Here is a 25,789-nt window from a genome sequence, read left to right as displayed (position 1 = left end):
AGGCTCTGGTCCTCTGGCTTGGGAGCCAATTAGAAACTGTATGGAAAGTGCTATGAGCCAATAAAAAGCAAAGCAAGCTTCAGCCGAATCCAGAGCAGATGAACAGACACTTCACCAGGTCAAGCCAAAGGAGACTGAATGACTGAGCAAGCTGCATGTATTAGTGTGTTGTATACTTGTATTATTTCCCAGATTAAGGCTGTAGACAGCAGGTGTACGCATTTATTAAAAACCTTGAAAACTAATTTTCAGAGTTATGGACATTTCAAACTTACAAACAACCTCCATTCCCAACCTCCATCTGCTGTAGCTTCAGATGTATTTCTTTTTTTTCTTTCTGTCCCTTTGCCTTTTTATGTTTGCAATCGTTCCGAGTGCTTCTTATTGCACTCGCTCAAATATCGTCCGATAAGGGTGGAACAGAAATGGTTTTAAAAGACTATGATGTTACCCATTCGTGTTATTTGGTCGAAACATCTTGTTGAAACTTATTTTTAAAAGGTTGAAGCTCAGCAAGGTTTGTAGCAACCAGCCTAGCTGCTGAAGTAGCCTTGGTTCAGTGTCACACAAGGGTTTTCTGTTTCTGAGACTAAAGGTTAGAAAGTGAGATGAATCTCATTATCAGGCTCACCTTCAACACCTGTGCGAGCCCTGCTGACAGTTGCATTGTGAGTCTGGTGTTTTTAATACATTAAAGAGAATACAAGGATGTTTTTAAAACCTTTTCCGTTCTACAAAGCTGCTCATCACTTACAGATGGCTGCCATAAACACATGCTGTCTAGATCAGTCATTGTGTCTGTGTATATTAGTAAGCCCCAATACCATCTAGAGCACAGCAGTGTATTGTCAGCAAAATAAACGACACTTGATCCAAAGCACAGTATTACTCGAGAGCGCGGGCTCTTACTCACAATAAAGACACTTGTGTCAGATTGAGCCAATGTTACATACTGTATCGCTGTGGCAGGCAAATACAGAGAATGTTGCTTTTGTTCTACGCATTGCAGGTTTTTTTTTTTTTTAATCCAACCTCCTGCACTCTCGCTCGCCCTACTGAGAGAGACAGAGCTATCCACAGCATACCTGTCTACTTCCCTCCAGTAAATCACCTTCTGCCCTCCATTGAGTCAATCACAAGAAGGAAGGCAGGAGGGCACATGCCACCTGGGAGAAGGGAGCAGTAGAGCATGGGGTGCTGAACTGCTGTGCAGGTAGACTGATACGATTCAGCAATCTGCAAAGGCAGTCAGACAGACACCAAAGCATTACACAAGCTTAACAAAATGCTGCAAAGCATTTCAAAAGTATAGGGAAAGAATGATAGAACACAGACAAGCATGGTAGAGCACACACACTGTGAGAATGTTGGGACTGTGATTTTAGCTAACAAAAAAAATGTCATACCTGTTGTGCACTTATATTCTTTATGTGGGTCTCAACTGTGAAGCGTTAAAATAAATGTTTTAACAAAAGTTTTGATATCTAGAACTACAGTAGGTTAAAGAAAGTTCTCGGTTTGCTTTTTCTTGCTTCATTATGTATGATATACCAGCTCGGAAGTCTCTTTTGATGGTTTAAAATGATATTCATGAAACTGCAGACTGCTGTCGGCTAATTTACCAACAGTCTAGGACAGCTCCATAACTTTTTTTGTTCTTGTGAATAAACCAAAATGTGAAACCTTTTAAGCACCTCCTTTTTTCTTTGTTACAGTAGCAGGGTCAAAGAAAAGGTGCATGCCAGTGGTTAGGGAGTAACATTACTCAATTTTGTTCAAACAGAAATGTGTAATACTGCACAACAATAGTAGTGAGAATGGTATAAAAGTGACAAGGTTGCATATATAAGGCGGTAAATTGGAAGTATGTCAGATAGTGTAGAGAATGAAGGTACCCTTGTGGCAATCTCTCTCTCTCTCTCTCTCTCTCTCTCTCTCTCTCTCTCTCTCTCTCTCTCTCTCTCTCTCTCTCTCTCTCTCTCTCTCTCTCTCTCTCTCTCTCTCTCTCTCTCTCTCTCTCTCTCTCTCTCTCATTCACAAAGGAACAGTGTACAGCTAGTTGGTTTCACAGAAGCAGGTCCCATTCTATTGAAGTACATGCTTTCAATTACAAGAATGGATCAGCAATTAAGTGTGTCTTAATATTGTAAGAATAGAAAGGAATACCGATAATTGTGCTTGCTGGCGCCCTGGTTCTGAAATGGATTGACTTGTCAAAATATACAGTATAAAGGTTCCCACTGTGGTCTCATACCATTGTAGCTACCCATGTGCTGACTAAATGAACAGAACTTAGTGTTAATAAATAGAAAAGGGCCAGATTCCACTAATTCAGGTATCCTGGCTGCACACATGTTTATTAGAATCCAGATAGGAAGTGTCTGCTGTGTAAGAGAATCTTGAAATTGGAATGTATTTTGAGCTGACAAGGAGTTGAGCGAGACTTGTGACACACAGCAGTAAGGTCATAGCATTTAAATTTCCTAACATCTTCCCAGTCATCACTCTTAAATTGAATAAGCAAGCTGTTTTTAACAGTCGTCTGCTAGCTCTCTCTTGATTTCATTGCCACTTCTGCTGTTGGCAGAGGGTTCATATTTACCCAGAGATCAGTACACACAGAGCCACAGCTCTCCTGTTCAAATGCAATGTGATCCCTCAGGGTACGTCTCTTCGTGTCTCCGAAGGGAAGTGCACATTCTGAATCTTTGCTCCAATTAAACTGGAAAAGCAGCAAGGCTGTCAAAATGCCAGGCACAGATTATATGTTCCAAAAGGCACGCTTCAAGTACAGCGATGGCCAAAGGTTTTGCATCACCCTATAGAATTAACTAATTTTGCTTCATAAAGTCGAATGAAAGCTGCTGAATAATGTTATGTTAACATATTGAATTGCATACCACTTTTGCAATATAATTTTGTATATATATAAATATATAAATTACGTTTATATATATATATATATATATATATATATATATATATATATATATATATATATATATATATATATATATATATATTTAGCTCAAAGAGCCAGCTGCCCTTTCGATATGTTGTACACATCTTTCTCAATATATTATTACTTCAATAATATATATATATATATTATTTTTTTAAATTATGTTTCAATCCTTAAATTCTAGGTAATGCTAACCTTTTGGCCATAGATGTTCAGGAGTTTTTTTTTTCGTTTTGCTTGTTTTTTACAGAGGTTTTACACACTGCTGGGCTTCAGTTTTAAGGCCCAAAACTTTATAAACATGTTGGCGTGCTAATTTGTGTTTTATTTTTAATTTTTAATTGAACTAACTGTGGTGGGAAAAAGTAAAACATACATACACTACCATATGGGAAGAAATGATAAATGTAAAACAACTGGGGTGGGTATCCATTCCCCCATTCCAATCCATTTCTCACTAAACATCTGTACAGATAATCATCTTTTCCTATATATGCAAGAAATATGTACAGCAAGTGTAGCGTTACCCGAAATATTATCCACTTGCGACCAATGCACAATAACTGCTTGGGACCCTAGACAACCTTGTAAACAAGGTGATTATTCTTAATGAGTTTCCTCAGGTTAGATCAGCCAAAGTAAGCGCCATCTAGTGCACAGCACTGTATTGCCTGCAAAACAAAAGGAAACTTGATCACTAGATGAGGCTGGCTCTTACTCCTGTATAGATATTTCAGCTGATCTAACTTTTGGTAGATAGATAGATAGATAGATAGATAGATAGATAGATAGATAGATAGATATTAGTGCTGACACAAATATCCGAATATTCATTAAATATTTTTTGACATGTATTCGGATACAAACATCAGATGTTCGTATTCTCTACAAATGACAAAAATACCTTGCACTTACTTACTGCCTCATCACTGCCTACTTACTGCCTCATCACAATTTGCGCGACAGTTTCAAAAACTGACAAATGAAAAAGAGCTCTGTGATATGTGAGATTTATATATATATAAAAAACACACAGGATCAACACAGCAGCTCTTGAGCAAAATATAATCTGGGTCAAAGACACATTGTGATGCTTTAGAGTGAGCCTGAATCTCTTGGGACAGAAAACAGGCAAACACGTCATTCTCAGCCCAACTTATGTTGAATGTAATAAACGAGAACCAAAACGGTGAGTTTATTCTCCTTTCACTTTACAACGCCATTTCCACATTTGTTTTATCTGAAGTGTTTAAAGTTAAATTTCAGTTTTCATTTGCTTGTTCAGCTATAAAAAGGCACAAGTAAACCTCATGTTATTACTTTATGAAAACGTGTCTATAGCCATGGTTTACTGTGAAGAAACGGCAATGGCAAGAAATGAAAAAAAAATTAAAAATAAAATGCAGTGTCAACGTTATGTACTATTTATTTCAGGAATAAACAAAACAACGTTTAACTTGAACTGCTATTTGGCATCCCTTTTTTTGTAGTTAAATCACTGGGGTAAAGTAAGTCCTACACAACTTATTCTTTACTCCTTGCTGTGAAATAAAGGCACACACACAGGGGCCACGCATGCTGCCACGGAAACATTAGTCTGTTTATAGCATTTTACATTGTGTCATACAAAGCTAATACATCATTTCAGAGCAATGTTAAATAAACAGATTTAAGTCTTCAGTAAAGTGTGCAGAAAGTGTGGTGCACACCTCAGTGTGAGTAAGTGGCAGCTGGAACTCACACTAAGTTACAATAATGCAATCATTTGAACTGCACAGCTGTTGTCAAAGCAGGCACTGTAGATTGGGAGTTATCGCTAGTGCTGTAAATGGTCAGCAAATTGTCACATTAGTTTCTATTTGGAAAAGTTAAGATATGAAGTACTGCACCTATACAAAACTGCTGGAAAGTATTTGAATACTTTCATAAAAGCTATCATGTAGCTTGCCTCATTGATAGATTGACACTGAGTTAATTATAGCAGTTACAACAAAAAAAATCTGCATGTACACTGAATACATAAAATAATGAAATCCATAATTATACGTTTGTCAAAAAGAGATTTCCGGCATGTCAGGAGGGGAGTGGGGTGGGTGAATAATAAAATGTCCAAACCAGGTGCCCCTGTTCCTTACACAGCACCCTTTCTGGTTGGGAGGGAGATTTGCAGCTCAGATTCCTTCTCTCTCTGTCACACGGCACTTGAGTATGCAAATTGATTAGATTTTTGAGTGTGAATATGCAAATAGATTAGATTTTTGAGTGTGAATATGCAAATTGATTAGCTTTTTGTTGCCTGATATGTTTGCAAATGTGATAGAGCTTTCACATTGGCTTACTTGCCTTTCTGAAGTTAGGCTGCTGTTTAAAGGATCGGTAAAAACTTGAAAAATCCACCACACAAACTGTAAGAGGGCTGGATTATCCACAGCAAAGACTTAAAACACAGGGACGTTCTCACTCACTCAGGCTCTCAGTTATTTACAAGGGCTGCAAACAGTGTTTAGTAAGCAATCTCTGGTACAGATCCAGGTGTGGCTGCTAACAACAGTAGACCATGAATAGTCTTTAGTGAGTTTCTCCAAATGCCACTGTTATTGCTTATATGCATTCCCATAACTTTTTTATGATTTTGCAATCAATCTAAGTGTTTTGGGGTTCTGGGAATGCCTTCCTCATTCCATTCAAATCATGAGACAATGGCACCTTTCAACTCTGCCAGCCCCACCTACTCTACATTTAAACAGAAAGAGTAGCTGAGGTTGGCAAGCTATGCTGTGCCATTTTTCCAAGCAGACAGCTCAAAGCCAAAGGCAACTTTAGAGAAAAATAATCATAATGGACCACTGAGAATGATTGCAAATACCATAAAACATTAGGGAAAACGTAAGAAAGAAATGAAATGAAGTGACATTTGAAGCTACTTAGTCTTTAATCTATGAGAATAATTAACAGTTCCATGTGCAACACTATAGAAATGGTTGAAGACTGTAATTAATATCTAGCAACTCAGTGGATTCTAGCAATGGTCAAGAGAGTTGAATTCTGTCTGGATTGTGAAAAAAAATATACAATAAATGTATTTCCTTCTAAACCCCTTAAGACTTCAAGGGAGAATAATTATTCTGTTCTGTGATCACAGGCGAAGCAAGAAAAAAATGTTCCTCTTCTTCTGTGAGATGCTAATACAATCTGCTTCGATGCCTTGTAAGAGCATTATTTAATTGATGAGAATGACCTCCTTTGATCCCCTCCGTTCCAGCGATTAAAAACTAAGAAAGGAAACCCTTCATTTTCCACTCCGATTCCTGTGCGCTCTTTTCTTTGTCATTAGAGGTTGGAAATGTTTCTGTGACAGATACATGCAGCTGCATCTTTCCTAATTATCACCATAACAACTACTGCATATGTCCCTTCAGCCAAGTGACTTTGTTCAGGAGTCAGTGTTCCTTTTGGCAAATGCGAGTGCTAGAACCTGATTTAAACCAGAATAATACAGATCATTGAAATGAGACTGCAGGAACAGGCTCAGATAAACACTTCAAGGGGGCATCAGAGTTTAAAAATGGGAAAGCGCAGCTCTGAGTCTTTTGAATGTCAGAAAGGCAGAGAAATGCTGAAACACTGCACTGTGGTCATTGTACAGGCAAGGGCATGGCATTTTTGATAACATCAATATTTTCAACATGAGCACATAGCACTTGATCCTAAATTTTGAGAAATATAAGAAAATAAGGTGTGAATTTGTTCAACCTACTGGAGTTGTTTTAGAGCATTTATTTATATCAACCACTTATTTTGTGGGTTAATTCTGGGATAATCACAGATTCAGTAGATAGCCAATGCAATCGAAGGTGATTACTCAGTGCTGTACTATAATGAAATCCAGCTGTGGTCTATCCCAGCAGGGTATAGGTTGAGTAACTCCACCCATAATTCAAGTAGATACATGTTCTGGCTAATGCCTTCATCAGTGTAAGTATATAAGGTAACAATCTTTTTGAATGTCTATTAACTATTTTTAAAACCCTATGAGACACTACACCATTGCTGTTGGTTTTTATTTGAAGAACAAGGCAACATTCTTGGTTATTTTGGGTTAAGCAGTATGCAGGTGATAGATAAATTGAAATAATATCAAATTCACTTCAATATGCTTTGATTCAGAAGAAGCACATTGAAAGTTGCTAATGGCAAAGTTCCCATTTCTTTTGTTTATTTTTTTTCACATTCTGAATGCTTTGCAGATAAATGGAGTCTCAATTTTGCAGGTTTAAGGGTTTCATCTGACAAAACCTCCTGACAAATGACGCACTTGGGCTTTGGGTCATCCTCCGATCCAGTACATGTAAATACCAGTGCTGGTCCCCGCAACCATTACCTCGTGTAGCAAATCTATCCATTTCTAACACCCGAGTCACCAACTTCGCTCGATGTACATATAAAAAACACACTGGAATACGAATATGAGGTGGGTAGGAAGCAATTTGAAAAATTAATAAATGATTGGAGAGTGTACAGGATGTTACACCCCTTCTGGTGGGCTGTGATGTGTACATTAAACGGGATTGGTGGCACACAGTCGATAGCATTTATAGCATTTTGGTTAAATATGACTACGTCAAGAACAAACTGTACACATTATTTCCAGAAGTAGTGTTAATAGAATTTCCTTTTGTGAAATATTAAACCTGGATGAATAAACCCATATAATAACATGGAGCTGAAATCGATCATTCACACTACGGTACAGTTCACAAGTCAAATATAGCCTTTGTCTTTTTGTTTCACATTTACTTCAGTTACTATATAATATGGAAATAATAGGTATATTCCTATATCCCTGGTAACACTGTGGCACATAGTTTATATTGTTGAAAACGAAAAGTATTAAAACGTGTTTGTTGGTTTGTTTATTTTAATTGAATCATTCCAACTGAGTTATTGATATTGAATGCAGTGTGCTAGATTAGAAACCCATCATTTACGTGAATGGTAGGTGTAGATTGTTTCAAATAATGCTCTTCGAGCTCTTCTTGTCCAAAGACAAACTGCAGAGCCACTAACACAGACTGTTCTTTTGATTTTTTTTTAATGCTTATCACAGCACATACAGTTTTCTGACAAGTTCTCTAAAGATACTATAACAGCAGATTATCATACCTGAAAGCGAACGGAACGCAGACACTGACTCCCTTGGCGATCAGCAGCCCTCTCCCTTTAGCAGATGTTGAAATGCTGCATTGATGTGACAGATGTTGGGATATAGTTTTTAATCAACCGCAGTACTGTAAGTCATGTCAGCGTCTAAATTAACAGGGAACTCAATTAATATGCAACTGAAACCCTGTGGATCAGCAGACCAGCACAAGCACATTTGCAACTTTGTTAACTGGGATGCAAAATCCATTTCATGATTTATTTACTAACTAATGGCCACATTCCACATTGTTTCCTGAAGTAGTAAAAGCATAGCAAAATGTAATAAAGCATAGTATAAGCATAGTGAAGCATAGGTATGCATTGTAAAGCAATGGTATGGTAAAGCATATTAACAACATGGCTAACCAGGGTTAACCATGGTACTGTCAATTCAGACTACAACCATGAGGAAACTGCAAATGTAAACTGTTATACAGGGCTACAGTGCTTGTTTGAGAATTGTTTTTTTTTATTTTTTTATTTCAGAAATAATGATATGATACTTTGTGAGGTTTAACTCCATTGGCCTCACCTGCTCTCTAGTATACAGTGCTTTGGTAGCCGGCATTGCTAAAGGTCTACTCCATATTAAATATTGAAACTCTTAAGTTCTTCCTGAAGAACCTACTTGATTGATTACTTAGTTAATGCTCAAGCTGCCAGAGTGGTGTCTTGCTGGTAGAAAATACTTATACCCCCTATCCACTGGCACATCCGACCTGTGAGGGCTCGGTATGGTACGGGTACAGGTGGTACCCCAGGTATGGTACACTTAACTCACACACTCAAAAACACAAAATTATACCAAATTTCTCATTGTTGACCTTTATTATATATCAATATAAAGAAAAACAATGCGAAAATAAAACAAATCTAAACTTATTTACAAAAATATAGTCAAATAAAATACTGTACAGCTGTACCATACATATAACTATGGCTCTCGTTGCGTTCGTGCAGCTTCTTTTTTTTAAGCACCCAAACAAAAAACAACTAGAAAAAACAATAACTGTCCTTGTCTTTGGTGAATCATATTTTAAAACCTTCTTTTTTCCCTTCAACAGAACTAATTGAACTTTAGTAAGTCGATATAATCAGTAAGACATTCTTAAATATATTTACAAAATATAGCGATACAAGATGCAGCTGTACCGTTGGTCCATTAATTTTTGAACACCATTTTTTTGTGGATCTTTTGGCAAACTGAGTTAATTAATAACAACTGTCTTTCGTTGCGTGTGACGTCAGTAGCAAGGCTCGGCTCTGCAGTGAAAAAACAACCCAGGCTCCCCTTAACCGCACCGTGAGGGCTCGGTACAGCCCTGGCGCAGCTTGGTTGTGCAGTGGAAAAGAGGCATTAGGATGTGTCTCTTATCTGCAGCTGTGTTTTGTATTCTGCTTTCGTCTGCAGTGTGTTTCAGTCAGAACAGTACTGCATTCTGGTTAGTTGTCTTGTCTGGTTTTAATGAATAAAGGCACTGAGTTATTTGGTTTGACATTAAAAAAATGTAAAGATTGCCTGTAGCTAAACTGATAAAATGGACAGGGAACCCTTCTAGAGCTTTTGGTAGCATGTACATTAGGGCATGAATAGCCATGTGATTGCATTGTAATAAAAGGATAATGACCAATGATTCCTGCTCTTACTTGATAACTACTTTGCAATCAAATGACCTTGTAAACAGAATTTTGTTAACCGATGTAATAACATGGTAACACCATAACCCATATCCTTGTAATTATTCATTTATACCATCAGTACTTAACATATAAGAGTAGATACCTAGTAATTACCATGTAATTACCATGTAATTACATGGATATGTTTGCCCTGTAAAGTTCTACCAAGCAGTTACAAATTAAAAGTACTCACACCCCATTGTTTTTTGTTGAGGTTTCATATCTCTTTTTAAAATGCTAGCAAGGACAACAAAGTTCCAAATGTTACGATTTTTCACGCAAGTGCACGCTATTAATGAACTTGAAGCTGCTCAGCAGTTTCCCCTAGATCACCTGCGAGGCAGCTGGAGCATTATGGTTTTCATTTTAAATTGTCTCTGGCACATTCTCTGCAGATAAACAGGTATGTGGAAGAGTTAGGCTGTGTGGTCCAGTGGTTAAAGAAAAGGGCTTGCAACCAGGAGGTCCCCGGTTCAAATCCCACCTCAGCCACTGACTCATTGTGTGACCCTGAGCAAGTCACTTAACCTCCTTGTGCTCCATCTTTCGGGTGAGACGTAATTGTAAGTGACTCTGCAGCTGATGCATAGTTCACAAACCCTAGTCTCTGTAAGTCGCCTTGGATAAAGGCGTCTGCTAAATAAACAAATAAAAGAGTTAGACCTCTAAGGATGCCTCTGATGAATGTTCCAATTTAAAGCTTTGAGCGGTGTAACATATCAATATCATCCATCCACATTTCAGAGAATATTAATGATAAAGCAGCCAGACTATCAACAGGGTGGAGGGTGGGCGTAAAACACGAACCATGCACACTGCAATTAAGCATCTTACCCATCTTAAAAGAGACAGGTCTTTTGCAGGTGTGGCTAAAGAGCTTTTAACCTCATCTCACGGACAGGGATCAGAACTCCTAACAGCAGTGCATGACACACTGCCTGTTACACTAACACATGGAAACACCTGCAAAACATCCTCAGTGGCTATATAGTGCCAATGCAATAGACAATTGTCATCGCTACAGTGGTATGAGCTATTGATAGAACGATATCACAGTGGGAGATAATAACCAAGATAAGAATACACAATACACCCTGGTAATCTATTGCAATACAGAACTATGGTGCCATATCATTGCCACTGTGTAGAGCTAAAAAATGCCTTGCATATTAAAAGCTTTAGGATTGTAAAGTGCAAATACAGTAAAAATGACAATACAAAAATACAAAAATGAAATATCTATCACAGCTTCAATGCTAGATTTTTAAAGGCAATGCATGAGAAAACAATCATTACTTTGCCATGCTGCAATTTTTTCGGTTCAGCTAATCAAGCTAAAGAAGTACTGCTGGGGAGATGATTCACTGTTCTGTGTGAAATAATCTCTTTTCTGCTGTGTGTGAAGCCGGCCCTGCAAGAGCTGATATTCTCTGACAGTCGTGTTATAATTTTCCTAGAGCGTCTGTGAGGGGGTGCAATGATGAAGTGATGCAGTGGTATAAACCTTGCACTTAATACTGGTGGCTACATTTACAGGAAGCATCAGGGGCCAAACAAAATCTTGGGGCCCATTGTGCTCACTACTGTAACTGAATACTGTGGGGAATCTTCTGACCATAAATAGAGTAGCCATTTCCTCTGCTGATACTGCACACTTGCTCCCTACAGTTCCAGTAAATTCAGAAACTTTGCTCTGCTGATCCAGAGAATCTTTCTGCAAACTGCCCACTTTGCATGCGACAATCAGACATGGTTTCTTGTGGCTGTGTGCCAAAGCCAGAGCAGCCCTGCCTGACAGAGCTTGAGAACACAGAGGCTTTGATTTACAATCTGGCCACAAATTAAATGCCTATAAAACTCCGAACTCCTAGCTTGCCTTGCAGTCTCTTTCACCTTTTGGTCAACTTAATGAGCCAAATAATCAATTTCAGGCTAACTGGGAAAACATATGTTTGTGCTTCTCTCACTGAGGTGTTAGCTGCCGAAGCAGACAGAAGATCCCTAGGGAAAGACTTTTTATTTATTTATTTTTGTGATCACCTGTGGGACTCTTGCCCCTGTGGCTTTTTTGTCCAGCATGGCTCACCATTTTCTTCAATAGGGATGGGTACGGGGTGATAGGGAGTGTGGGTTATCTGCTAACAGATTGGAAGAGACACAGAAGTGGTGTTGACACAACACTCAGGCACGCAGGATTTATTTGTACCAAATAAAAGGGAAAACCATGAGACGCTACCAGCAGTGGCAGCATATAGGAGATGTACACCAAAACAAATGGGAACAGAGGATGCAAAATAAAACACTGAAAACTAAACTAAATGAATCCCTGTCCTGTATAGTAATTAAAACTTAGACCCTGGTTTGACACACTGTGGTCGGCAATTTTGGTATGGTTCGTTATAAATAGGTCTATATGTTTTCATGGTAAAAAATAGCTTTGAAAATGTAAGCAGACAAAATAGCGTTGCTGAATTCAAAATTGATCATTTTCTCTAGAATTATTATAACACAAATATTCCTAAATATTTTAATGCTTTCCTGAAAAGACACTCTATTTTCACCATCAGCCAGGGTGTCGGCCAGGGTGTCCTCGGCTCACCGTGCACCAGCGACCCCTGTAGTCTGGCCGGGCGACTGCGGGCTTGCCTGTAAGCTGCCCAGAGCTGCGTTGTCCTCTGATGCTGTAGCTCTGAGGTGGCTGCACGGTGAGTCTACAGTGTGAAAAAAAAGCGGTTGGCTGACGGCACACACTTCGGAGGACAGCGTGTGCTCGTCTTCTCCACTCCCGAGTTGTGCCTAAAAATAATTGTATATGTCAAATTGGGAGAAAAGGCTGTGAAGAAACGCTCCTTTGGGTAAATTCCTTGAAGATCTAGTTTTTGAGAGTTCTCCAGATGAGACCCTGCGATTTTCCAATCAGATGTACTATGTTTTTGATTATGTATTGAATTAATTTCAGAGATGCCAAGTTGAGAACATCCAAATGAGTGATATTTAAAATGCATTGTCATTTCCTTTCTTGAAGGAGTCTCACTCTGTCATTTTAATTATGTTTCTTAAATTAGGCTGGTGACTCTATTAGTCATGAAAGGTGAGGAAGAGGAAGACACCATGCAGGCACCATGAGAGCCTTACAGCTCTGCTAGCGAGACAGTGTACCTCAATCCTGACCTGAACACCCCGTCTGCTGAACACAAGGCTCCTATCTGCCCCACCTAACTCCTGTATTGTGTTTTTAAACCTCCAAAAATGAAACCACCACAAGATGTAATCAGTATGTCTCCTTGATCTCTGGAGAGAACGCAGATGATTCCTCAGTACGGGGGTTCAGGGTGGAAAATTGTTAATAGGCGTGTGATGCCCATGTGTGCTACCTTATGCTGTCGCAATTAAAACACAGATTTAGCAGACAAATAGGTAAATCTCCATCTGGTTATTTCAATCGTGAAGAGTAAACCAAAAAGGAGGTTTACTCTTTAAAGTATTATCTGGCCCAAAGATGTGTTTTCTCTTTTAAAATACTGAATTCAATGGGTAATTAGAAAGGTTGTTTGGTGTTTTTGAGCTTAATTGATTGACTTGCACAGAGAGATTTAATGAAAAGTTCCATTGTTCAAAAAGGTCCAGTCAAGTCAAATTGAACCCTGTATTAACTGCCACTCTGCCTGCAGCCAGCAGGCTGTCACTTCCATGCCATAATGGAATGGGCATGGCTGTCAACGCAAACACACTCTTTGAGATCTTGATACCAGTTATTTTAAAACACCTCAAAGGTGAGTCTTGTAGCAGTGAATGGGGCTGACAGAAACCCGGCCATGTTTGGGATTGGCCTCTGCAAATGGGGCCACCACTTCCAGGAAGAGCCAGGGGTAGTGCAGTGAAAACATCCTTGACCAGGACATACTGTAGACCTTCACTTCAGGGACCTGGTTCAAATTCTGCAAGGGAACTAAACTGTCTCAAACCATGGAGAGGAGTGATCCCTAAGTGGTGCTGAAACAAGGTTCAACCCCATTTCCAGACGACCTTCTGTGCAGTAGAACCAAGGGACTGTGCTAAAGGCAATTCGTTGGCTACTGTACACCAGATAAAACCTTGTAAATAAGGCCAAACAGAGAAACAACAACAGAAATACATTTCTAGCGGAGAAGACATTTGTGATGTCAGTTACATTTATGGAATATAAAATGTTGATTATTGCATTGGCCAACACAATGTGTGAAGCAGTATTACTCTTTGCAACCTTTTCAGAACCTTGAGTGGGGATTACAGCTTTACCAGCAATAACAACACAATAGATGGTCCTGATACAAACTCCCTGCCTGGGACCTGCATGGTACCACCATGTTACTACAATTACCAGTGTGTGTAGTGATTCATATTGTGATGCCATTTGCATGTCAAAAAATGAAAAGGTTACCACTGGGGTACCATTTTACATTGTACCTGCACTCATCTATCATTGTTCATTTGAATAATTGACACTACTGCAATGCCTCTGTTATTCTGTGAGGGGGGAGTCTGAGAAATTCAATAAGAAATGTCAGGAAAACAAAACCCACGAGTTACAGTAAGTGCTGTAATCTGCTGAAGTTCCTTTCATGACCCCTCACCTTGAAAAGCAGTCTGTGGTTTTTCTTCAAGCGGCTCTGGAGGGTAACCCCATCAAGTTTATATCCAGGGGCGAAGAAGCTTGAGAAACGAATGAACAAACCAACCCCTGGTGTGGCGTTAAGTGTGAGTATGTGTAGCTGCTGACAGAGATGAACCCAGAGCCTCCATTATCTCTGCTTGGAGCCTCTAATCATCCCCACAAGATTGCTGCTCGATGACACCGGGCCCTCGCTGTCCCCCGCTTGCTATGGAAATGGAGGTCACTCCCCCACAGGCCCTGACATAGTCAGCCCAGGAGCTGAAGGGAAATGTATGACAGCCAGCCAGCCTGATTTAACACTTTTATTTCCAGTCATATGTGCCCTATTTACCATTCCCCAGTTTCAGATAACAAAAAAGAAAATGTAAACATCTTGACCTATTTGCAACATTTCCAGTGATGAATAAATATACTCTAATGGTATAAAACTAGCAAGAGACTATGCACATCATTAATTGAATGGCTACTTCCTGCTAGTTCTCTATCATTACAGTTGGTTTATTTCTCTCAGAAAATGTGTCTTTGCACTCGGTTTCAAATACTGCCTACAATCATACAAGCCTATTGCAGCCTATTACCAAAGTTTAAAATGCAAATATATATATAGGTGTGTGTGTGTGTGTGTGTGTTTAAATTCTTCATATATAATATGTAAAAATAGTACATTCAATAATTATTTATTTAGCAAACACCTTTCTCCAAGGTGACTCACAGAGACTAGGGTGTGTGAACTATGCATCAGTTGCAGAGTCACTTACGACAATGTCTCACCTGAGAGATGGAGCACAAGGAGGTTAAGTGACTTGCTCAAGGTTGCATAGTGTGTCAGTGAGTAAGGCAGGATTTGAACCAGGAACCTCCTGGTTACAAGCCTTTTTCTTTAACCACTGACCCACACAGCCTCCCCAATAATGTCTTCAGCCTGAAACAGCTCCTACAATGTAAAGTATAACAATACAATATCTCATGCCTCATACATGATTTCCTATTGAATCCATAAGAAAACAGCAGTACCAGCAGTTACTGGGGAGTAGTTCAATTGCAACCCTGACTGCACTACTCAATTGTATTCTTTTTTGTTTTATCAGAATGAAAACCTAATAAGACCTGCATCTCATTAATAACTGTACTCACATAGATTTCTCGATAGGCCATCGTTACATGGCAATACGAAGGCTTGGTGTATTATCTTCCGAGATTCACACTATTAAACGTTTTCAGTGAAATATTAAATTCTAGATTCAAGCAATGAGCTTAATAACCCACAAAATTAAACAAACTAATGGAGTTATCAATATGCGTTTTTAGATATATTTAAAAAAGATAAAGATAACCTGCTCATCGATTTCAGTTTTTCAAATAAGAAAAACATGCCGGGTTTAATGTCTCTGCCAGCAATCACAGGTGTGGCCACTCTCCAATTAAGTGTGAATTGGTGCTAATTGGGGAGTGGCCATCTGCATAAAATCCTCTGTCTGAGTGAGGAGTATGTGAATGTTTGGTGTTCTGCGAATGCCCAGCCTGACATTGTGTTTGTGTTTTGTTAAACTTTTATTTTGGCCCTTGTGCCTGTTCCTTTGTTCCTGTTTTTGTGTTATTTTGTTTATTAAGGTGAGCGTTTGTGCTTTACACTGTAGCTTCCTTGCCTCTGAGTCGCTTTCTCTCCGTGACCCTGCTACACCATTGTTTTCCTGTTACTATTTTTGCATGGTTTTCAGGGACCGTAACTGCTTTACAAAAACCCCAATGAAAATGTTTGCTTGTTTTTTTGTATCCCTGTTTCTGTATTTTTAGCACGAGAACAGCTGAGAGTAAGCCAAATAGAAACCTGGTTGTCCTTGTCAGAGTCCATCAGTGATACCAGAGGAGATTGGGAGAGAGATCCAATTCATTACTACTACCCTGCCTCCTGGCAGCCCATTGTGAAGTTAATCAGGAAACTCTCTATATTGAGGTAACATTTCAGCAGCCACTGAAGCCATTTTATCCTGCAGTTTGTTTGCATTGGTAATATCATTGGCTGGAACATGTGAAGGATGCTGGCTGTGGCATGTGCCTGGACAGTCTTAGTATCAGAGCCCTGTGGGCATCAGACTCAAATTTGAGATTCATGACTCAGAGTCCAAAATTCCAGTAGAATCTGAATTGAGCCTACACACAAGGTTGTTGCAGACCACATTTGGCCCATGGGATGCCTATTGAGTACTGGCCAGGGTTCCAGTTTGTCCTGGAAGTCAGCAGCACCACATAACCATGAACAGACAGTTTGCATTTGGAAAGAAATGGTATGCGCAACATCTCATAAGGGACGGGCTCCAGAGCAGAATGGAAGACAGTTTCCTGATTGGTCCAGAAATGAGAAAGTTAATGAAATGCTCTGGGTTAACTGACAGAGTGCCTGCTTCTCAGACGGCCGCCTCAGCTCGGTGTGGCTGGAAAGTTAATGACTCCTGAATGAGCACTCGTATTGTATGCTGCTGAAGTGCAATCGAGGCCCCGAGATTTCCACTCTCCAGGCCTGTGAACTGACCGGAAAATTACAGTGTACTGTCTTGATAGCATGGGCACAAGGGGAAGGCTTGCCATTTCTAAACTTTTTGTTGTGTAAAATCGGAGCAACGTGTGGTAGGCATGCATGGTAATGCACGCAGAAGTAAATGGTAGATGCATTGTGAAGGAATGGGCAAAGCATGGCTGTGTAAATGAATCATAGTATACATTTCTATGGGCTCCCCTGTGATCAGGTACAGTGCACTAATGATTAGGGGTTAGTTAAAAGCTTTTATCCAAAGTGTACATTTATTCAAGATGAAAAATGCCTGTTAAAAAGACATTTTGGTTGGCCACTCTACAAGTTCCGTTTTCTGATGGTGGCAATCAACCTCTACTGTGTGGTCCTCAAACCTCTGTTTGACTGAACGTAGTGGAGACCAATCGCACTACAGTTAAATGTTTCCTGATGCACGTCTAACACAGAAACTGCCACATTCAGTCAGCTACAGGCAATCGTATTTATGGGATCAACATTACTCCCTCTCTGTTCGAAGTTGCACAATATTTTGATTTGTTGTCAATAGATATTTATTTCTCATTCTGTAACTTAAAAAAAAAATTGAGTAAAATACAGTATAGAGTCAATTATCCAAACTTTTTGGGACCAATACTAGTTTGCATAATCAATTTGTATGTTAATAACAATTACTGTACCTTTAATAATGTATAGAATAAAGTTAACATACACAAGTACTTAGTACACAAGTACCTACTGAGGCTATATAGCTAGTAACCTACTCTATCACATTAAGCATACAGAATTACAAAGCTTTACAAATCATTAAATTAATGCAATTCAGTAAAACTTTAACACCTACAGTTAATGTAATGAAATACTGAAATTAAACGTACCATATACCAAACTTTGAAAATCATCAAAGAATACAATTCAGTACAACTTTGACACATAATAGAACTTTAGGAATCATTAAACTTCAAAAATTCAGTAAAATGTTTCTATACTTTGATACTTGCTGTTAAGGCATTGTAATAACGTGCAATTAAAGTGCTGCTCAATAACATAGACAGGATCTCCAGCCTTTACTGATGAAATAGAAGAAAAATCAAGGACGAGGTGACTGTTTTAATTTGCTTCACTGCAATTTAAAGCACACAAAGCTCCATCTAAGGTTATGGTGGTTTGAATAATTTTGTAACTTTAATTCTGCCTCAGTCTGCTGGTCCTTTTTTTGGCTTTAAATTTATCACAGGGTTATATTTTGTGTATTTTATTAATTCTGCTGCAGACCTTGTATTGCACACATTGCATTGCATTATACAACAGCTAAACACAGCACAGCACCACATAATACATACCATTACATACAGTGTACCAACTGAATGGCAGCCAGTCACAACAGCTCATATAATTAAACTTCCATCATTGACACATTTTTCAACATGAACATGGGAAAAATGGGGTTAGGCTAAAAGATAACAGCTTGTGCATAGCATCAATGAATCGTATGAATGGTCGTACTGTACAATCACATTGCTTTATAACTTGAACTGGTTAAGTAACTGCCCTGCCAATAAACCAAATTATAACACATACAATGTAATCTGTGAAATTTCAGATCATAGACATGTAGCAAGCCGAACATCATGCTGAATCTGACAAAAAAAATGTTTTGCAGTAAAAATGAGGTTTTTTTCTAAAGAAACAGTATAGATTTCTGCATTGTGCAGATCCTGCATACTTGCTAAATTCACTGAGGTTGAGATGTTCCACAGTGTGCATGTCTCCATTTAAAATGCACCAATTGATCATTACGCCTATCTCCTAAATGTGCACAGCTGAAGACTAATTTTGAAATTATAAAAATGACAAAGGGGTTTAAAATGCAGTTCATTTAGGATCATTTTTCAACAGTCTTGTAGTGCTAATTAGTACCATTTTAGTCTCCGTTGTCTAGGGAATGTATTGAGCACTAAGACAAAGCGGTGTATTAAGTTAATACCTACAGGAGATATATTCTCCCTTTCAAAAGCTGTAGTTGGATTAGCCTTATCCTGAGCAGTGAAAGCATTGATTTTGTGGAGGCGATCCTGATTGTGGAGGTGAAAGATTGGGTTCCTAGCTGCTTCACCTCCTAAGCTACACAAGCATTCAAACTATAGGGGTGTGATGGCACATCAGGCTCTTATAAAAGTTTCCCACAGTAAAAGCGTAGTGAAAGTATGGGAAAGCACAGGGAAACATTGTAAAGTACAGATAGGTATGTTAAAGCACATAAAAAAAAAACATTTGGTAAACTACAGTATGGTAAATGCATAATATAACTGTAGGAAAATCATTACAAAAAAATGCAAACTTAACAAGCAAACTTACCTTGGTAAACTTGTATAAGATCCCTCATTCCTTTCATCACATGGATTTGCAATATACTGCAGATCAGCCCTGATTTGCTGGTACTCTGTCTGGTACTGCAATGTATTACTAATGTAAATTGGTTCATACCATTGAGATACTGTTGGTATGTCAAAATATGAAAGTGTTAGCAGGCAGATACAATCATTGACCCTTATGATTGAACCACAGCAACAGTGCCTAGTCATTGTAGATGTTGTGTGCTCTAGTCTTTTTGATAGTACTTTATGAAAAGAGGGCTGACAGTGGCATACAGTAGAATGATGTATTCAGATGCTTTGTATCAGACACTGTGTTAGAGCAAAGAGACTGAAGGTGAATGATTGAAGGTGGATGAGTGGAGAGCAGCTTTTCATTGGAGACACACGAAACCCGCAGAATTGCCAGCTACAATACAGCTTGTGTTGGTGTCAAGTCTTATGAAAGACAAGTTTGGAGCAGGGAGCCATGGCACGAAGGAGAAATGTATAGAGCCTGATTTCAGATGCATAGCTTTCCTTCAGGGTTTAACAAGCTTTCCAGTTGAGTGTTTAAATGGGAGCTCTGGATTCCAGTCAGAGAAGGGTTACTCTAACTTTCAGGGGAGGGGATAAACTCCACTGGTCAGACTGATTTCCCATGACACCAGCAAAGCGAGCAGCTCAGATAAAGCTATAAAGAGCAGAATATGTGACCAGCAGAAGAAATTAAGCACCTTATCAGGGTTAAAGATTTAAAGCCATAGTACGCCACTGTTGTGGTTACATTCTTTACTGCATAGTTCTAGAGTTTAGAGTTCTGTGCTCTCTACTTCAGAAAGAATGCAGACCCCGTTGGCAGTCTAGTTTGTGTACATTCTCCAACTGTCTTTCAGCTGTTTGGACACAAGCTTCCTATCTACACCAGCTTGTTTCAGGTCTGTCGAGAAAGGAAAACATAAATCATTTTTATTCAAAAATTAATTTTGAAAAACCAAACTCGTCCAGTTGAATACATTGCAATGATGTATTTTCAGACATAGGTAAGTATCAGGAATATGTGTTATCCCAAAATGGGTAACAATACTAAAAATACTGACAAACTTTATCGGTTAACCACTGGGTAAAACACAAATAAAAAACAGATGAAAAACGCTCAGATATTTTCCAGCTATTCCTATGTGTAGTGGTGAGTCTGTTTTCTGACAGGTGTTTGTTTCTCTTTGTTGTTATGTCACGGATAGTTGTGTTGTCTGCCCAACTCTGTCAACAGCAAGTACGCAAAGAAACCTTCAGACAGCACTCTGAGGTATTACTGCTCATCCACCACATTTCAGGTCTGTGAAACGATCAATAACCTTACTACAAAGATAAAGTACTGACCCTTTTCTGACTCTGATTGTGTGGGGATATACAATACTATATCATGTTTATAAAATATATACTTTACTCTGTCTATATTTAAGTGATAAGCCGCATTGGGTGTGCAGCAATCGGTCTTCTCTCAAGGTTTTTAGCATGGGTGATGGTTGTCTCCAAGTATACCAGGATTATATAGCATGCATTATATAGCAAGGGTCCTGGATTTGAATAATTAAATAGATTTTAATGTATTTGTCTTAAATACTGATCTAAGCAGAAACAATACTAGGAACATGTAGATGGTATATCTCTTTAAGTCTCTTTAAGTCAATTTAAACTAATATTTAGTCATCATGCTTTTAAAAACAGGTTATACATTTTTTTATGAATCCGGTCTTTTATAACTCGGAGGAGATTTTTTTCAAATCCTGTTTTGTCTAATTTAAGTTACTAGAACAAATGACTTCTGTGTTTGTTTTTTTGCTTAACAATACTACCTGTTTCCTTTCATAAAAAAAAAAAAAACACCTTTGGGTATACAAGATGGAAATTCTTTGATCTGAAGTTTGTGTACCTGAAAAAGCCTAAACAGTATTTCTCAGAAATAAGGTATGACTCTCTTTGACTAGAATAGCTGATTGGTTATATTAAAATATATTATACCATATATATATGATTAGAGTAAATTATCATAAAATAAGAAAGAGTTGTATCATAAATCACAAGATCAAAGGTATGTTACCTTTATATGACGTTTCAATCATTTGAGTCTTTCTAATTTCAATTAATTAAATACTTATATATATTTATATATATATATATATATATATATATATATATATATATATATATATATATATATAGATAGATAGATAGATAGATAGATAGAAGTCCTTGTAAATACTGTACGTACAAGCCATCTGGTATTATTAATTACGCTTTTAAAATGGGAATGAAGAAATTATTATTTTGCATTATATATGTGAAATCTGTCATTTGCTTTCACTGGGATTCTGAATCACAATACCCTGTGATTATGGTACAGCTTGGATGACTAAATCAGAAATACTGATTCACAAGTGCTTACTGCTGAATTCTGTTCAATCAGGACAAAGAGCAGAAGTAGTGTATCAGACCACATACATCCAGAGCCTTTATTAAGGTAAACCCAAAGCAGCTGTCACATAATAGCTAGAACAAGAGAGATAATTGAGTGTACTTGGAGACATCTGTCTTGACCTGCAATCTCAGAGTTGATCCACTTAGAGGAATAGAAATTGTGTGTGTATGTGTAAAAAGAAGAGCAAAGGGATGTAATTGGAGTATTTATTTCAGACGTACATCAAAGTTAAGTAGAACCAGCGGGGAATGGACCAATATGAAATGCAGAGTGTGAGTGGGTTTTGAAAAATGTGCCTCTCATTTGCCGTTATTTTGAAAGTTCTCATTAGTTTGCATTTTTGAGTGTTTAATCTAAAAGCTGTTGGAAGCCAAACCGTTGGGGAAAAAAAAAACTCTTCATGCAGCTCATTTGAAAAGAACAACGGATTTAGACCAGAAGAGAATTAACAAAGGGAATGACAGGGAACACACAGAATAAGCTTGTACTAATGGCTGTTTTTACCATGTGGTTCTAAATACTTTAACATATTATATCCTATCACTGCACATTATTTTGTAACATGACTGTCCCACATGGAATAGAAAACTAGTGCAGTATATTTAATTCAAAGCACTAAAAATATATTTCATATATATCGCAATTTATTGTATTCCTGTTTACATAATATATGCGGTGTAGTGCAATATATTCTGTTTTATATCCCCATATATTTCAGCATCCTTTCAAAATAGACATTGCAATATGTTATAGAGGCCATTTTTTATATTTCAACATATGTATGCTTCTAACTATACAGTATTTCTAAATACATTTCCAAATATATTATCTTTTTATATATTTCTCCATGTGTTTTCCATGATTCCAAGTAACCAGGAATAGGAGCTACAGTATTTTATATTTTAGCTGTGTAGCTGGTTACATAAAGAGCCAAGCTTAGAAAAATATGAAGTTCAAACAGGTTTCCCAAGAACTGCATTTCAAGATTTACTGAATTATTTTATAGCTCCAAGTATTTCAGTGCCTTCCTTTTAATACAGTGCCGTTTCTGAAGTATATGAAACGTGCAGCTTTCGTGCATTTTAAACTCTTCTTTGTCCTTCTATTAGCTTAGTTTTCCTATTTCAGAGTAAGGAGATAAAGAGGTCTAAAGAGTGTGAACTCGTATTTGAAAATCAATGAAGCCTGGTCTGCCTGGCTGTGGAGTTTTAACATATTGATCACCTTGCAATGTTTGTACTTTCCTTGGCACATTTGTATAATTGACAAAGCTCATTATTGTTAATCACCTTGAAAATTACCTGTACACCGCAGGCTGGAATATCTTCCTTCATTTCCAGGGCAATTTCCAGTTGTAATTCTTCATTTTTTACTGATGTATATTTGCACATACTGGCATTGCCGGGGGACAGGTTAATGGTTACATTCTGGTGTGCCAGCTGAACTGGGAACCAATTTGAGGTTACTTCTTAAAAATGTGCTGTGATAACTGCAACAGAAAACGATACACAGTACAAAGTGGATCTAAGCAAGATGAATACATTAAGACAACCGCAACAGTTCGCACCCATACCAAGTTGCTGTCAGGTTGAATATAGTATTTGAGGTTGTATTTTTAAGATAAACTGGAATCTGTCTCTACTTGTCTGTCTGCCTCATAGGAATGTGAAATGTATCCCTTTTGTGAACAGTGACCCATTCATGTATTAAGGGTCTCCATCCCTATATATCTTACTGCAAGCAGAGCCAGACAGACAGCATTTGGGAGAGTAAGAGTGAGCACTGACAGTAGGAGCTGTCCACTTTAACATTGGTTGACAAGGTGCTGGAAGCGTTGAGCGGGAAAGACATGACCTGCCACTGTCTGGTGGCGCTGAAAGCCAGAGAATGAGACTGTTCATTTTTTTTTCTTTCAGGTTTGTCATGTACAACAGCAAGGTTCCAGACCCTTTGTGTCAGTTTTGACAGGTGTTTACTGTTTTGTTTTTTAGGCTGCTCTGCATGAAATAATCGCCCGCGGATGCAGTAAAAAGGTAAACCTGAGTTTCCTATCCCTTTTTTGTTGGCCTTGTCACATGATTGAGAAGTCAACCCTTTCACATGTGAGGCAGAGTGGGATTCCATGCCTTGGTGGAGCTGCAACAACAGCAGTTAACTAAGATAAAGACACCCACTGGCTGATCTAGCCTACATTACATCTATGGCAGGTAACTAGAACTGAAGAGCTGCTCAAAGCACATTATAAAATAATATAGAAGTCTGCTAAGAGAGAGACAGAGACAGGGACAGAGAGAGAGACAGACAGACAGAGACAGAGACAGAGAGAGAGCGAGTGAGAGAGACAGAGACAGAGAGAGTGTGCTTGTGTTTGAAAAAAAATAGTACTGGCATCCATGTTTTATTCATTCACAGCCAGTACACAGTAAATGCAGTTTTCAGGGAAGCTGCAACAGCATGCACCACCACTGAGCCCCCAGCAAAGGTATCACCCCATTCCTTTTTCACACAGACCATTAAAAGCCTAATTGTTTTAATGTCTCTGCCACACGCCTTATCCCAGACTGATACAAATGAAAAACAAAACATTTTAGCCATTCAGAGTCATAAGAAAAGTGGGCTTTAAAAAATAACTGTACACTGCTTACTCTTTTAAATTGTTTTGTAAAGGAGCAAGGTTATCCCATGACACTGTAAACATTGCAGAGATCATTGGACAAGCCAGTGTACAAATAATATAAAATTTCATTGGGAGTCTGTGGGTTACACAGGGATTCAAAGGGTAAGCAGGTCATTGTAAGAGTTATAAATTACATTCTGCTTAAGCTCTTTTTTTAATTGAATAAGGTTTTGTGTTTCAATTTCTAATGCCAATTTCAGTTATCATACTTCATACCAGGCACTTTTATTTGATCAAAAGCATATCATTCAATAGAATTACACAATCCTAATTGAATAGAATGATTGAAGGCCCCCATGATGGATTATGTATTGAGCATAATTGTCAAGGAGGGCAGAGTATTAATCATACATGTATTTCTTAATGGATCACATCATAAAGCTAAATATAATAAGAGCTTATTTTCTAGGAACTCGAAAGAAATTAAACATTTTAATACTAATACTAAATTGTTTTGCTCAATCAAAAGCTATGCAGACAGAAAAAGGCACTTGGAGTAGTATCATATAAATTGAAGTGATTGGACATGACTGATCATTTTGTAGGTAGCCAATACCAGATAATTCACTTCTACTACTCTCTAAATCTGACCTCCTTTTCTTTCCCTCCTCCTCCCCCTCCTCTGATCTCTCTATCTCTGTTCCTCTGGAATCTACCACACTCTCTCCCTCTTCCTCCGCTAAGAACCTTGGAGTCACCCTGGACCCCTGCCTCTCTTATTCCCAGCACATCACTCTGGCACGCACTTGCCGATTCTTCCTGAGCAACATCCGAAGAATCCGACCCTTCCTCACCAACTATGCTACCCAGCTCCTGGTCCAGGCCCTGGTACTCTCCCGCCTAGACTACTGCAACTCCCTCCTGGCTGGCCTCCCTGCGTCCGCCACCCGTCCGCTCCAGCTCATCCAGAACTCTGCTGCCCGCCTGGTGTTCTCTCTGCCTCGCTTTGCCCACGCTACTCCACTACTCCGCTCGCTCCACTGGCTCCCGATCACCGCTCGCATCCAGTTCAAGACTCTTGTACTAGCCTACAGATGCCTTGACCAGACTGCACCCAGCTACCTCCAGACCCTCATCTCTCCCTACACCCCCACTCGACCTCTCCATTCCGCCTGCACTAGAAGACTAGCTCTACCTCCGCTACGCTCCCCTGCCTCCAGAGCCCGCTCCTTCTCCACCCTTGTTCCGCAGTGGTGGAATGACCTTCCTACAGATGTCAGGACTGCCCAGTCCCTGACCACATTCCGGCGC

The 25,789-nt window shown here is 38.7% G+C and overlaps 1 long non-coding RNA gene across 1 annotated transcript; it reads left to right on the top strand.

Annotated features, from left to right (window-relative positions):
* Nucleotides 1-16,007: 16,007 nt before the first annotated feature.
* Nucleotides 16,008-23,895, top strand: LOC131701839 (uncharacterized). Its single transcript, XR_009309059.1, has 3 exons — nt 16,008-16,109; nt 16,293-16,452; nt 23,853-23,895. It is a non-coding gene; the product is annotated as an uncharacterized LOC131701839 (long non-coding RNA).
* Nucleotides 23,896-25,789: the final 1,894 nt, after the last annotated feature.

The sequence above is a fragment of the Acipenser ruthenus genome, chromosome 27 (genome assembly GCF_902713425.1).
Source record: "Acipenser ruthenus chromosome 27, fAciRut3.2 maternal haplotype, whole genome shotgun sequence".
NCBI lineage: Eukaryota > Metazoa > Chordata > Actinopteri > Acipenseriformes > Acipenseridae > Acipenser > Acipenser ruthenus.
Note: the sequence above shows the minus strand (reverse complement) of the source record. Positions and strands in the feature narration are given on the sequence as shown.